The sequence below is a fragment of the Sapajus apella genome, unplaced genomic scaffold, assembly GCF_009761245.1.
Source record: "Sapajus apella isolate SASKATOON/1434 unplaced genomic scaffold, GSC_monkey_1.0 scaffold44, whole genome shotgun sequence".
NCBI classification, from domain to species: Eukaryota; Metazoa; Chordata; class Mammalia; order Primates; family Cebidae; genus Sapajus; species Sapajus apella.
This window is the reverse complement of record NW_022436984.1, coordinates 8,758,428-8,773,061: the sequence shown is the minus strand read 5'-3', so window position 1 is coordinate 8,773,061 and position 14,634 is coordinate 8,758,428.

Sequence of the window (14,634 nt, the reverse complement as noted above, 5' to 3'; positions counted from 1 at the left end):
ATTTATATAGAAATATATATATATATATATTAGTAGTCTTGATGGAGTGAAAATGATAAAACATTCTTTTTAGGACATGATATTTCAGAATAGTTTTTTTGTCTTTAATAATTTTTAATATATGGTTCAAGAAGAATAAAGATAAAAATGTTATCCACGAAAAGCATACGGTAACTGGAAATAGAGAAGTAAAATATTTTCTAACTAGGACACACACTATAACACTTAGTAACCTTTTAGGGGAAGCAGCAAAGGAGAAAGGAGTTACAGAGTGCCTACATAAATTGGTTATGAGTAGCATATAACCTGGGAACAACAAACTGCAGCAAACTGCAAGAGGTCTCTGGGGAGGCAAATTTCTCCATGCCTCACGTTCTGGTGCAGGGTGACCAGGCTCTGTTATCATAAACTTTGTGCTCAAGGATGTAAAACTCCTCCGTAGCACTGAGATGTAACCAGACTTGTAGGCTCCCTGTAAGGCCACATTCTACCAGCTGCACATAGGTAATAGGCTGAAGATAATAACCACATGTTCTTGTTTTGTGAAACTCCCAAACCACCACTGTTATCAGTCCTTAGAATGGCACACCAGTTCCAGCTCACTGATTCAGTTTTGGCTCACTGATTCAGTTCCAGCTTACTGATTCACCTCACCATCATGTCACCCTCTTCCCACCATCACTCTACCACCTACCCCATAGATCAAAGTGACTATAACCAATAAATACTGTGGAAGGTCAGAGCTTGGAGCCTTTGCAGCCTCCTTTATGCACTGACTCCCTGATCCCACTTTACGCATTCTTAACCTGTCTTTTTCCATTGTTGACACCGAACTCAGGATACCCAAGGGTGGGGTGTGGGGGCTGGCTCCCTACAGTAACCCAAATCATGCCACCAGCATAACACAAGTCTTAATTTTCTCGTGTCTTTCATGAATTTATTATCTCTTTCAGTCAGAGTGTGCCACAGGCAGATTTAAGACGTTTCTCCCTGAGTAATTCTCATGGTGAAGAACAAATTATGAATTTACTCATGAAGAGTATTAATGGTCCAAGACTGTGACTAAACTTTTAATTGTTATTCTTTGTTCTATTTGTTTTAAAGATTTTTTAAAAAAATGTATTGCAATTATCTTAGACTTTCTACATTTGGGGAGCTGGAATAAAGCTCAGATATGACATAGCCAATATTACAGGCAGTGAGTAGCTGAATAGCAATGGTCTATGGAAACATCGCTTTACTCCCCTCCTCTTGATTATGAGCCCTTCCATTTTGCTTTTGATGATAGTTGTGTCTCCACTTCTCCTAGAGTAATTGGTGGTGACTTGCCTGTTTGCTGCCCTGCTCTTTGATTTATTTGAATTTAGGTGCCACATCTCACTAAAATGTGTATCTTCAGAAACTACAAAAGACATTCTGAGAAATCAATAAATGTTTGGTAAAATAATGAAATGACTTGTTTTAAATACACAAGATATGGATCTTATTAATGTCTATTTCCAATTATATATGAATACCCTCAATGAATTGCTTAAGCACAAGTTGAGCTAAGCCACAAATGAGATTTTCAAATATTCATTAGTCCTTCTTCAAGCAGTAAATTACGTTAATCCTTTTTATCTTTTCTATTTTCACTATAATCCCCTCTTTTAGAAAACTGCACCCAATTCGATAACCAAAACCAAATGATAATAGCTAAATAATTTCCAGAAATTTTCCACTTTAAAAATCCCTACAGTGTAATTATGACCAGCACTATTTCATCTCTAGATCATGCAGGGAGTAATTTCTAAAAATAAATTCACTTTAAACAAATCCACAATAAACACATAATTGATACCTCCATCAATTTCATCTTTTTTTCATATAATAGAATGTGTTCTCTAATTATTTAACGTAAATCATGCATAAAATTAAATAAATTTTAAATGTTTTGAATATTTTTGTTGTATTATAGTAATAGTTTAAAAATAAACAAGTGCTTCTAAAATATGTTTTCTGATCTCATGTTTACTGAAATGTGCCTTACCAGTTTTATGAAGTGACCTGAAGTAAATGAATAGCTCTTCTTTTTCTGTTTCTAAAGGAAAAAGTTGGAAAAACTCAAGAAAAGCTGGCTTTTGGCTTTTGGGTTTTACAGAATGGGTGCACTGCCTCCCCTCAACCTTAACCTCTCCATTTTCATCTATTATTAGTTGAGCATCTATTGGTATTACTAGGTACTCTCTACAACTGAGGCCTATGCACTTCATGTATAAACCTTTCTAGGGTAGTATCAGAATTGGAATTTGGAGAAGACACTGCCTGAGAAGTGAATACTCATCTACAAGGAAGAAGAAAATATGTCTCATTTTCCTACTCAGTATAAAAACATAAATAAATCATGAGCATCTCTTAGCTCCCCTTTGATTTGAGGGGCGTAAATTATACCTCTGCTTCTATGTTTTATTAAGGGGTGGATGTAATAACCATTGGGACAGGAATTCTTGCATGTTTTATTTACTATTGCATATCTCGGATTTAGTAAAAACGTACTACATTATAGGTAAAATCGTATAAATTGAATCAAAGAAAATAAAGGAGTGAGTTAATTATATTCTTTGAATTAAAAAGCTTTTAATTCAATGCCCTCTAATATCCAATTAATTTCCCTGCCTTATCACATTTTATACAAACAAAGTCAGATTCTCCTTCAGTCTTCACAATGACCATATGCTTTAATATTTCCCGATTCATCTAATTGTTCAACTCAAATACCACCTCCTAGATAAAGCACGTTCTGATCTGCTCCACAGCAGTTTGCTAATTGTTGTACCATTACTTCTGTATTTCATTTCATTGTGAGGGTCCATCATTGTTAGACCTTTAAATGAAGATAATTTGCAAAGACAGACCTTCTGGGCTCAAGACCATTTGTTTAAACTATTTGAACTTCGTAAATACTTTCCACATCTCCATGTACTCCCTCTGTCTTCTAGGAACATCAGGTCTATATTTTATTTTGATTCTAACTTTAGATTCCCTAATTTCAAAAGGGTTTAGCTGTTATCCAGTCATTTTGTCCTTCAAATTGATCAACATCTGGGTTCACAATTTGACTGATGACTTCCTAGATACCTACGACAGTACTTTGGGAGTTACTTTTTCTGTTTCGTTTTTATCTTCTACATCAGTAACTCACCACATGCTACTCTTTTATTTAATACCTCTATTCTCATCTCTCTTATATTTTACATAGGTACCCCAGGCTTTAACCCTCTTTATTCTGCCCTATTGCAATTAAATGTCTCTGCAATTAATTACTCAGAAGCCAGCTATCCTCGTCTTTCTAAAATATAAGACAGATTGCATCACTCCCTTCCTCAAGATTCTTCAATGACTACTCATTACCTGTGGAAGAAACCCTAAACTATTTTGACTGTCCTTCAGTGCTATCTATTAACCAGTCAATTTCTTAGCATTATCTCATTTTATTCATCCAAAATAAAGAGTCAGAAGATTTTCCTTCAGTCTTTAAAATAGCCACATGCTTTAATGATTCAAGTCAAATGCCACATCCTAGATGAAGTATATTCTGACCTCCTCCACATCATTTTGCTAATCCTCAATTATAGTAAAATTTATTTTCATTGAATGCAGTTGATTATTAGTCTATGCCTGTCTCTATATCGCATGAGAAGTTTCTAGGAACAGGAATTGTGTCTTATCTAGCTTTGCACCTTTTGCAAAGTGTAGTGTAATTTACACAGTTTTATTTGAGGAATTTATTTAGGTGTAACATTTCGTCCCCCACAGAGATTAGTGTGCTACATTTTCAATCCACTAAGCAGTTAATAGAAGCTCTATCGATGCTGTGCATGGGCCAATTTACTCTCTAAAGCTGTGCTCTTTCTCAGATGTGAACACAATTCTGCTGTTGTCTGCATTAGATAACTTGCTAAGACAAATAACATAATAACAATTGAGCCCAGTATAATTTCCTTAACAAGAAACATTATCCAGATATAACTTTTATTTATTAATTAAAATAAGTATCATAAGATATGACCATAATCTTAGCATGGAATGATGGCTTATAATAATCACGCACAAGGGCTCTATGGCCACCTCTATTATTACCAAAGTTTTAAGCATATGAATTTATTTACCCAATGGGTAGAACAGATACCTGAATGGAGAACTTTGACCGGTCAGTGCTGCAATAGCAGTTTTTGTTTGTTTATTATGTTTTTAGGATTTGTTGTATTTCAGATTTATAATGTATATAATATGTATACAAATATAACAGTTTCAATGAAAAACTATCCCAGGAAGGGCAACTTATAGTACTCACAATCTTGAGTTTTTTTAAAAAAAATCCAAAATGAATCAAATGCAAAGAAATAAAAAACAATTTCCTTTTTGAAAATGTAAATACGATATGTTAGCCTGAGTGTATAAAAGCGTATAAAAGCTTATAAAAGCATTGGCTTCATTTAAGGGTCATCTGTGGAGGTTTCAAATCATTATATTGGCTGTAAAGCCAACAACAGTAACACAAAAAGAAAAACAAAGTAACCCTCTAAATTGAGGTCTCAGGGTGTAAAAGTTTTATTGAACTTTCATTATCCAGATCTTTAATATGAATGTCTACAATCTTATAATTTTATTTTTCTAGGTTGTTGGACAAAACATTGAATTACAAAACATTTTTTTATTGGTTGCACTTTCTGAGGGCTTCAACTGAATACATCTCCCCATCTCCGGCAGTCAATCAGTCTTTCAGAAAACACTGAATGGACAACGAATATGTCTTAAAAGCCATGACAAAATAATATGATGGTTGAAAGATCAGCAGAAGCATTTTGCCACAAAAATCATCTTCATGGAAGTTTCCTCTGGTCCCAGGCAGATTTGTTCCTCATGCTTCCCTAGTGTCTGATAGTGCTATGACAAAGCCTTTTCCATTATCATAACAGAGCTTCTTAACATATATGACTTCTTCACTTACCTGCAAATTTTATTCAACTGATGTCAAACAAGACAAGAGAGGGAACAGAAAAAGAATGAATTATTACATGGGTAGAAGGAGAATGGATTACGGTACACTCTCCATTTTCAGTCCATCCTGTATTACCAATTTTGTGTGTGTGTGTGTGTGTGTGTGTTTGTGTTTATGATCACTATTTAAATAAGTATTTACTAAAAGACAACTGTGTGATAACCATCAGAGATACAAATACGAATAAGGAAAGTTCAAGGAAGCTTATCTTGTAGAGGAAATGATACATTTCACAGAGCTGAAGGCAAACTTTTGTACTCTCCTAACATCTGGAGGTTTGTTTTTATATGAGATAAATAAATTCTCATTTGCCTCCATTATTATAAAATATAATTTTGGGTAAACCTACCCTAACTTTGAAATCTGCCTTTAGGTACAGAAAAATATTAGTTTCAAATCGTCTACCAGATCTTTAGAAAGTAAACCATTAATATTTCGTAATAAGCATGTGTCTTGTGTTTATAACAATGAGGAAGAAATATTTTGATTCTATTTTGAAGCAATATTCCCATTATAGACAGGGTACCAAACAAAGTATATTATGTTTAGGAAAGTGATTTTCTTCCTTTGACAGTTTTTGAGCATATTAATATGGTCAATATTTGATATGTGGTATGTGTGTGTGTGTGTGTGTGTGTGTGTGTGTGTGTGCTTGCTTGTTAGAATAAATACTGAGGTTCCCAATTAGATACAAGAAGAATATGTAATACTCCTCATAGTAAAAAGAAAATACCCAAAATGATGACATTTATTTTAAACTTTTCTACTCTATCCCACCCTTTCAGATGATGAACTACTGAACTGAACAGCTTTGGTTCACAAAATATGCTGCTGAAGATTATTACATTTCAAGAGCTTAAAATGAAGGAAATGGGTTGGATCAGTTACATGACTAGTAATTAAGGAGAGACGTGGGACTTTCTAAAACAGGGTGATACTTGCTTGGTGGTTTGAAAGAATCACTCACACAGGAGTGAAAATCTCAAAGGTAACTATGTCCTGAGATATGCATAAACAAATGACCTCTATAAAGTTGATTTGTGTCTTCATATTTTTTCTTTAATCTGTGGGGAATGTCACGTGAAGCATATAGTTCTATATTATGCCCATACTGCACGGATTCCCTTGATTTACTCCCAACCCTTGATAATAGTGTATAAGGATCAAGAGCCTATGCAGTGTACCGAAGCCACTAGTTTAGGGAAATGCTAAGCCTCAAAATGTAAAAAGGCCTGGAACTGAGCAGTCAGCCATGGGGAAGAGCAACAACTGGGTAATGACTCAGTAATATATTTGAGACAATGTTCTTCTCTTTTAACTATATTAGAACAAGATAACACTGGCCAGTCTGTGGCAGTGGAGGGTCAGAAGGGAGGCATGCTGACCCCTGAATTACACACATTTGATTGACAACTCTACAAGACAGTAATCCTAGAAACTAAAGATGACACAAATATGACATGTGTAGAAGGAATAGCCTGGTTTGGAAAAGCTTCATGGAGGCTCACTTTTTTAAATGAGTCTTGAAAGGATGTTACAACTTTGATAAGTGGTGTTGTAAAGAGATGAATGTAAGAAAAAGTGAGAAGGCGTATTTCACAAGGTGAACTATTTTATTTTACCTTTAAAATAATATGCATGACTGATAATGTATATAAACAAATTTAAGTAAAAAAAAATACAGTGAGATGATTACTTTATTTTGTACAAATCTTCTTATTAATCTAGTCCTTCTTAGGCTTCCTGTAAAGCCAGCAAGAATTTATGGATTTGTCTCCTATACTGGCTTCATGTGAGAATAGCATATCAAAACAAATGAGAAATATTTAGTTAATATTTCCAGATGTTTTATCTATGTGATACTAAATGCCCAGATATTAGTTCCAGCAGAAGTACTATAAATAAAAATAACAGTAACAGAGGACACTATCTTTTCCTATTCCGTAGCCATCGCAAATACTTTACCATAGTAAATCCACTCTGAGTGAAAGATTTTCTAATACTGTTCAGATTTTCTTTTGAAAATTTAGATAAAGAATTGTCATTATTTACATTATTTGTCAAATGATACAATCGATTCATGATGATTCCACTACCTGCTTTTGAAATATATTTCGATAAGCTTTATACTGGAATATAAATTTGTGTTTCAAGCACTACTCTTTGCTTTGCAGCATTCTTGCCTGAGGCCTTCTTTAAACATAAAGTCTCTATAGAGACTTAGAGAGACTGCATTTAAAAATGCCATCTGCTTTCATATGATATTTAGCTTTTCTTCTTTAATTAAAAAATTGTCCATTTATTATGTCTGTCCAAAGTTTAAGTTATAATTGTGTAACATTAAGGTATATTATGATGAAAAGTCATTTTATTAAATATTTTTTCTGCATACTAAGAATGATATATATATTTTAAATTTGAGAGTTTACATATTCCCCCTCATAAGAGAACTGAAGCCAGCAAAGATTAAAAGGAGGCAATCTAATTTAATGGCTTGCAATTATAGTTGATGAAGAAACGTGTTAATCAGAAAAAAATAACTGAAATGACTTTGGTTGAAAAATACCATGAAATCAAAGCAAGTAAAATGAGAGTTCTTGGCTTTATTTATTTTTTTTTTCTTTCCCATTTGGACATAGCAGAAAAGGCATATGGTAAGGAGAGTATCACGCAAATGGATTTCCATTCTAAAAGTACACCTAGATTGTTTGAAAATTATGCCTGTATAAAAAGAGCAAAACTGTGTGTGAAACTGTTTAGGCTGTTGTGAATATAATGACTAAGTGTAGTGTCATAGCTCATTAAAATGAAAACAAAATGAATCCTTAAGTCAAATTCATAAATTAAACTGAAGAGTCTATTCTACCTCAGCAATTCCTAACAATGTGCTTGCTGTCTTGGATTATGAAAGGTCATAATAGGATTTTTCTTCATGTTGTAAAATTATGCTCTATTCAAAAGGTGAAATACTGTTGCAAAAGACATAAAAACTTTCATCGTGATCCATGACTGTCAATTTCATTATAATAATAAAAAGAAAATCAAGTGTTAGTAAAAAGATGATATTTAATATGTATTTTTATAAAATTGTATACAGGTTCAATATAGAGAGTTAGAGCATTTTTGACCTTGAGTTGTGTTGGTAGTCTGTTTTCTGGTGATAAATGAAACTCAGTCACAGTGTAGCAAGGTGTCTGGAGAAAGGATTAGCTCAAATTCTGGAAAAGGTAAGAAATGTTTTTCTCACCAAATCAAAAGAATTGTATGAAACAGAGATAGAAATGGTTTGGAACTAATGAGGAATGATATAAACCACTGAGCAGGACCAATGTAGAATGTTTTGCAGGTTTTCAAAATGAAAGTGGACACTCGATAAAAAGAATAATAAAGATTTTAAGGCACCTAAGAAAATAAACTGGTAGAAATCTTTGTATTCATCTTATCGGATTCAAACCTGATTTTGATGTAACAAGTCAAGCGCAGCATTATTTCAGCCTGTTAACTTGAGTCAAATTAAAATAAAAATTAAAATGACATTCAACGCTCTCATTCTTGCCACGGGACTTCTTTTGGTCTGTTAGCAGTTAGTCAAAAGGGCTATTCTCACATTTCTAGTGCCTGGATTTAAATGGGAAAGTGTTGCTATCTCAATACAATACTAATGGTTAAAAGGCATGAACCAGCTTTTCAAGTCACATTTGAGGTGTCAGAATACCTATGAAGAGCTTCCACTTCACCCTCAAACACATCTAGATTGGAAAATAGTCACTATACCTTTAGGAACCCTGAGGCTGACATTTCCAAATCTAGATAAACTCACTGTTTTCCCCATAGCTTGTCTATATTCTCTGTCTTGTCCTATGTGTACCTAGCTTGTATTATTGGAGAAAGTTTCATAATAAGTATTGTTAAATAAAAATGTACATTCAGTGAAAAATATTTATTGTAACATAGAAAGATTCAGGTCTCTCCAACATTTTTTTGACACATCAAGTCTGTAATATAAATTTGTTGTTTATGATAATGTTGATTTGGTTTTCATTCTCATCATAGATTTGGATGTGATTTCCCATAATGTACCAAGAAAAACTGCAATGTATAATGCTGACCACATATTTTTCAGGTTACTGTATAAGACATATATAAGTAATTTGTTTATCTTATACGTTGTTAAAAAAAAAATGCTTTGAATGAGTTATGTGGTGTCTGTACTCTCTGGTTCATGCTCTTCCCCCATCATTTTATACGCAAGGAAGGCATTGATGCGATCTGTCTGATCCCTATAATTATGTGTTTGTGACAAATGTTTAAAATTTGAATTAGTAATAAAACTTCAGCATAGTAAAAGGAAAAAAAGTCCTAGAATAGAGCCAGGAAATCTGGATTCTAGATTAGACTTTACTACCAATTAGTTTGATAACCATGGAAATGGCATTTCTTGCATGGGTGTCTGAGTTTCTCCTTCAGTAAAAGGATATTAATAACTTTTCCAATGTACACATATTATCAGACGTGTGACAATAAAGCCCTATACAACTTATATGTAATAGACTATTTTCCTGAAACTCAAGAAATAGTTCTAGATAATAAACTGCAAATGTAGTAAAGTTCCCATCTTTCTGTATAAATATTCAGTGTGATTCTTGGTGACCACGGAAAAGATTTGGAAAACTAGAAAATGAATCTATCAATTTTCCTCCTAAGGGTGCTCATTTTGTTGATTCTAGGGTTTTGCTCACTCCATTTTATAGTAAGACCATTTTCTTACCAAATGATTTAGATGAGCAGGTGGCATGTGTTTTGCATCTGTCTCATGAGGAGGTGAAACACGCTACATGAGTCTTTCCAAGAACACACGCCAGAGCTCCCTAGAATGAGAGGTGCCGTCCTTTCCTCTTTTAGTTTTTCTGTCTAGCGTGGCTTTAATGCAGCATCAGGTCTCTGACTGTTATGCCCTGTTTCTAGTGGCTTGAAGGCAGCCTTCAGCTAGTACATTTTAAATTTGTTTTTTTTTCATTTCCACCCACATTGCCATAGGGAGACAAAGCTTGAAAAAGCAGCATTTGGGATAAAAGGATTAAACATGCTCCAAGATTTTAAAGAACACCTCAATTGGCGTTTTTTTTCTCTTTTGTTGTTTTTTTCACCCAGCAGCTGAACTGACATTTACTTTCTACCACCGATCCTAGGAAATCCCACAGCCATCGCTGGCCATTGGAGAAATGGGTCCAGGCTAACCATTCTCTCTAGCTAGCTGGTTCTTGTCGTGGTCATTGATGCAACTCCCTGCTTTTCATCTCTGTGAATAAAACTGGCCAACTTTTTGTTAGTTAAGCTCTCCTGGATGACTGAATGCCACAGTAATATTTTCCAAAGATGTTCAGAGAGGAATTGAAAGGGTTCAGAGTAAGAAAAAGCAAATAAAATCAGTGAAGAGTGACAGACAAGTAATCCCAAATTTGATGGCTTGCCCATATTTAAATGTTGAAATGTAAAATTCTGCTACAATGTAGCTACCTCCTTGAGATTCATAAATTCAAAGGCGATTGATGAAGCTGAATCTAAGAGTCACACTGTGGCTGAAAATAAGACGGCCAAAATAGTTTGTAGCTTAAAATTTGAAATCTCACCTATTTCTTTTATTGGGATACAGGTTTAAGTGTTAGTTTTATTTTTTAAAATTTAGTAATATTATCTATGTTCATCAATGCAAGATAAGAACAAGCAAAAAAAATTAAATAAAATGATATTTTAAAATCTATCACACATTTAGATTATGTTTTCTCCAAGTTAGTTGGGCCCTCAAAATTTAGCTTAACTCAACATCCAATTCCATTACTTTTGCAGAAAGTTCAGGTTCTAACTTGCCTTGAAAATTTTCAAAATAAGGATTCATGATCCTTTTTAGCTGTCCTTTCAATATCTGAAAAATTATAACCTGATAGCTACTAAGTGTCACCCTTTCTTGGAGATTAGACGGATCATTTCTAAAAAACAATTTTCTTATTTTAGAAAAAATTTAAACAACATGTCAAAAAACTAATATGGCAAACTCCTGTGTATTCATTGTTCAGAATTACCCAACATTAAGAAATTGCCATTCACATTTACTTCAGATTAATTTTAGCATAGCAGAAACAGTAGAAAAAGATAAACTCTCTCTATAGTCCTCCCCAAACCCATTTCCTTCACATGCTTCTCAGAGAAAAATATTACTATAAATTCAATGTATGTTATTTGAATTCATGTTTATGTACTTTAATACATAAACATATAAATTCATAAATATAGTTTTATTTTGCTTTTTAATGTGAATTCTCTCACATCCTAAGTGTATTTTTTCAACTATGGTTTGTTCTTGTTTCAACATTTATAAATATTGGCTCATATCCATCCTGCTCATTTATTCATTTGAACTCAGATACAGTGGTCTACTGCATGGTTATAATGTCTTTATCTCGTCACAGTCACTGTGCATTTAGATGGTTGTTATGTTTCTAACCAAAAATGGTATTTTGAAAATTGTTATTCAAGTCTTCTATAGACCTAAGTTTAAAATTTCTGAGTCAGCAGCAGTACTCTTAATTTAATAAAATTGTTGAAAATCCCTATAAAATATATGCAATGAACTATATTTCTTCTAACAGTATATAATTCCTGTTATCCCACATCATCTCCAGTAGTTTGCAATTTGTAAATTTTTCAAATCATATGGATAAGAGAAACATATCCCTGTTTTTTTTTTATCAATAGTGATTTGAGCATCTTCTTATGTGTTTATTTTACAAATGACTTTTGTCTTATGTGAAATGATATACATTGCTGATATTGAAATGCATGATCTTTTATCATTGATTCAATAAGTTGTCTTTACACTTGGATAACAACGATATTTTTCAGTGATAAACAGTGTAAATGACATCTTGCCAACGCCACTTCTTTGGAATTTGTTTAAATTTTAGTAATATATTTACTTTAAGTTTTATAATCAAATTTGTTATTCATTTGTTTATGTGTTGTGTCTTCTTTGTATGTGTTTTAAGAAATTATTTTTCTATAATCATAAAGATATTCAGGTGTATTTTATTTGTTTGTTTGCTGTTTATGTCTTCTCTTTTTTCTGCAATGTTTTATCTGTATAATTTGAGAGATAGGTTTTTTTCTCTTTTTTATACTGACAACCAAAATTTCACTGGTTGATAATCCATTAGTAATCTTTCAAATAAAAATTATCAGTCTATTTTGAGTCTTCTTTGTTCTAGGCTTAACATTCTCAGTTTCTTCATCTGCTTCTTGTAGTTTTTAGTCTCTTTAATATTGTAATTGTTTTACTTAGAATGTGCCCCAGCTTTTCTATATCTGTTCATGAATATGCTAAACAGAACTTCACAGAATAAATTATTGTATGATTGATTTATTTAACACAGAATAGATTTTTTCCTCCTTTGCTTCAGATGCTGTATTGCTCTTAATGCAGCCAAAATTCTGTTACTTTTCGATAGTCACATTACACACTTGAGTCCTTTTGAGCTTCTGCCAACTAAAACCCTTTTGTCCTCTTGTACATGGTACTATAAACAATACCTCCTTTTTTCAATTCTTGTAAAGTTTGCTGGAATTTAATATATTGATAGTTTTTAAATTAATATTAATTAAACTATTTTAAATCATAGCACATGCGGTTTCAATTTGACATGAACTAACTCAAGTCTGATTCTGTCATCTAATATTTATTCCATTTTCCAAGGGGTGTGTGTGTGTGTGTGTGTGTGTGTGAGAGAGAGAGAGAGAGAGAGAGAGAGAGAGAGAGAGAGAGAGAGAGAGGAAAGAGAATATTTTCCATTTAGGTCCACTTATAATTCTATATCATTTTCTCAATCTGAGAAATTATGTTAAGTTGGACGCTTTTTTTAGGTTCCAGAGTATATGTAAAATGCGGATTACAATATTTATCTCTCACTGTGTTTGTGAGTCTTAAATACCAAATTCTTAAATTAGATGTAAAGACCAAACACTTGCTGTCAGGCTTAAAATGGGGACTTGTTAAACATTATTTTCCCTCACTCCTATACTAAAACACACGTGTATGTTTGGGTGTGTGTGTGTGTTTGGGTGTGTATTATGATTGCTTTCACTTGGGAAAGTGATTAGATTGCTTTTTACCCTTTCATTTTAATTCCTGCACCTCGGCTGTCCTCAGAAGCCTAGGAAGATACTTCCAGGTTTTCAGTGCATTTTGCCATGCTATTTCACATCTTTGCTTAAGAGATATTCTCTTCCCTTTCCATGAGAGCTGACCTGCTATTGGTGCCATTAATACCATATCCCTGCCACCTCATTATTGTGTTACTCCATTTGTGATGCTGTAAACGAATACCTGAGGCTGGGTAATTTCTAATGAAAAGAGATTTATTTGGCTCATGGTTCTGCAGGCTGTATAAGCATGGTGCCAGCATCCGTTCAGCTTCTAGTAAGACCCAGGCAGATTTTACTCATGATGGAAGGTGAAGGTGGGCTGATGTGTCACACGGTGGGAAAGGGAGCAAGAGATAGGGAGTGGAGCAGCTCCTCATTCTTTTAAACAACCAGATGTTGCACAAACTCAGAGCAAGAACTCAGTCGTTACCACAAGGACAGCACCAAGCTATTCATAAGGAACCTGCCTCCATGACCCAAACCCCACCACTAGACCCCACCTTCAACACTGAGGATTACATTTCAGCATGACATTTGGAGGGTGCAAACATCCAAACCACATCAACTGCTTGCCTATTAAATTTGATTATACCATATAAAATATTTAGTAGCTATTTTATATAGTTCACTAGTATCTAATGATGATTTAATAATTAATTACTTTTCTGAGATAAAATTTTGAAAAAAGAGAAACATAAAACATTATATAAATTTTAGGGTTTGAGAAGGAAACATTGACATACAGATTCATGTACATATATTTTATTTTACTGACCTGTGATGAGAGGCTGAAACTTTTCCACTGCCTCTCAATATAAACTTAATGGAGAGTTGTACTAAGGAATGCTTCCATTTAATATCCAGGTAAAATTAAAGAAATAGATTTTCCAAGCTTGACTGTGGTTTTGACATATTATTTAATAAGAACAGTGCCATAAGTTGTTTAAATAGTTTCAGGCTATGTATATGATGATGATGCATTACCACTAAACTCAACCATGCCCACCCACCAAAAAAAAAACCAAAAAAACAAGGAAATTTAAAACTTCCTGAAAATTGGTGGAACTAGAAAAAAATAAGTGAGTGCTTCGGAAACTGCTATTTATATCATCCCAGAGACCTCCCTGCTTTCCGGACCTCATGAGCAAATCTTGGCATCTTTACGCCAAATAGGCATCTCACCCTTTGGGGTTTTCATTGAATGTTCTACTTTGCTGACATATTTGAACAGTGTTGACACCAATATTTGAAAGAGCGCTTTAATCTCATAAAGGTGATAGACTGCTGTCATCCTCAGACAAAGTATCTGTCACAAGTGCTCAGAACAATACAAAGCCTTCAGATATCAGTTTGGAGCTGACTCTTAAGTTTATCTGTGTAGTTCTCAGATGTTCTCA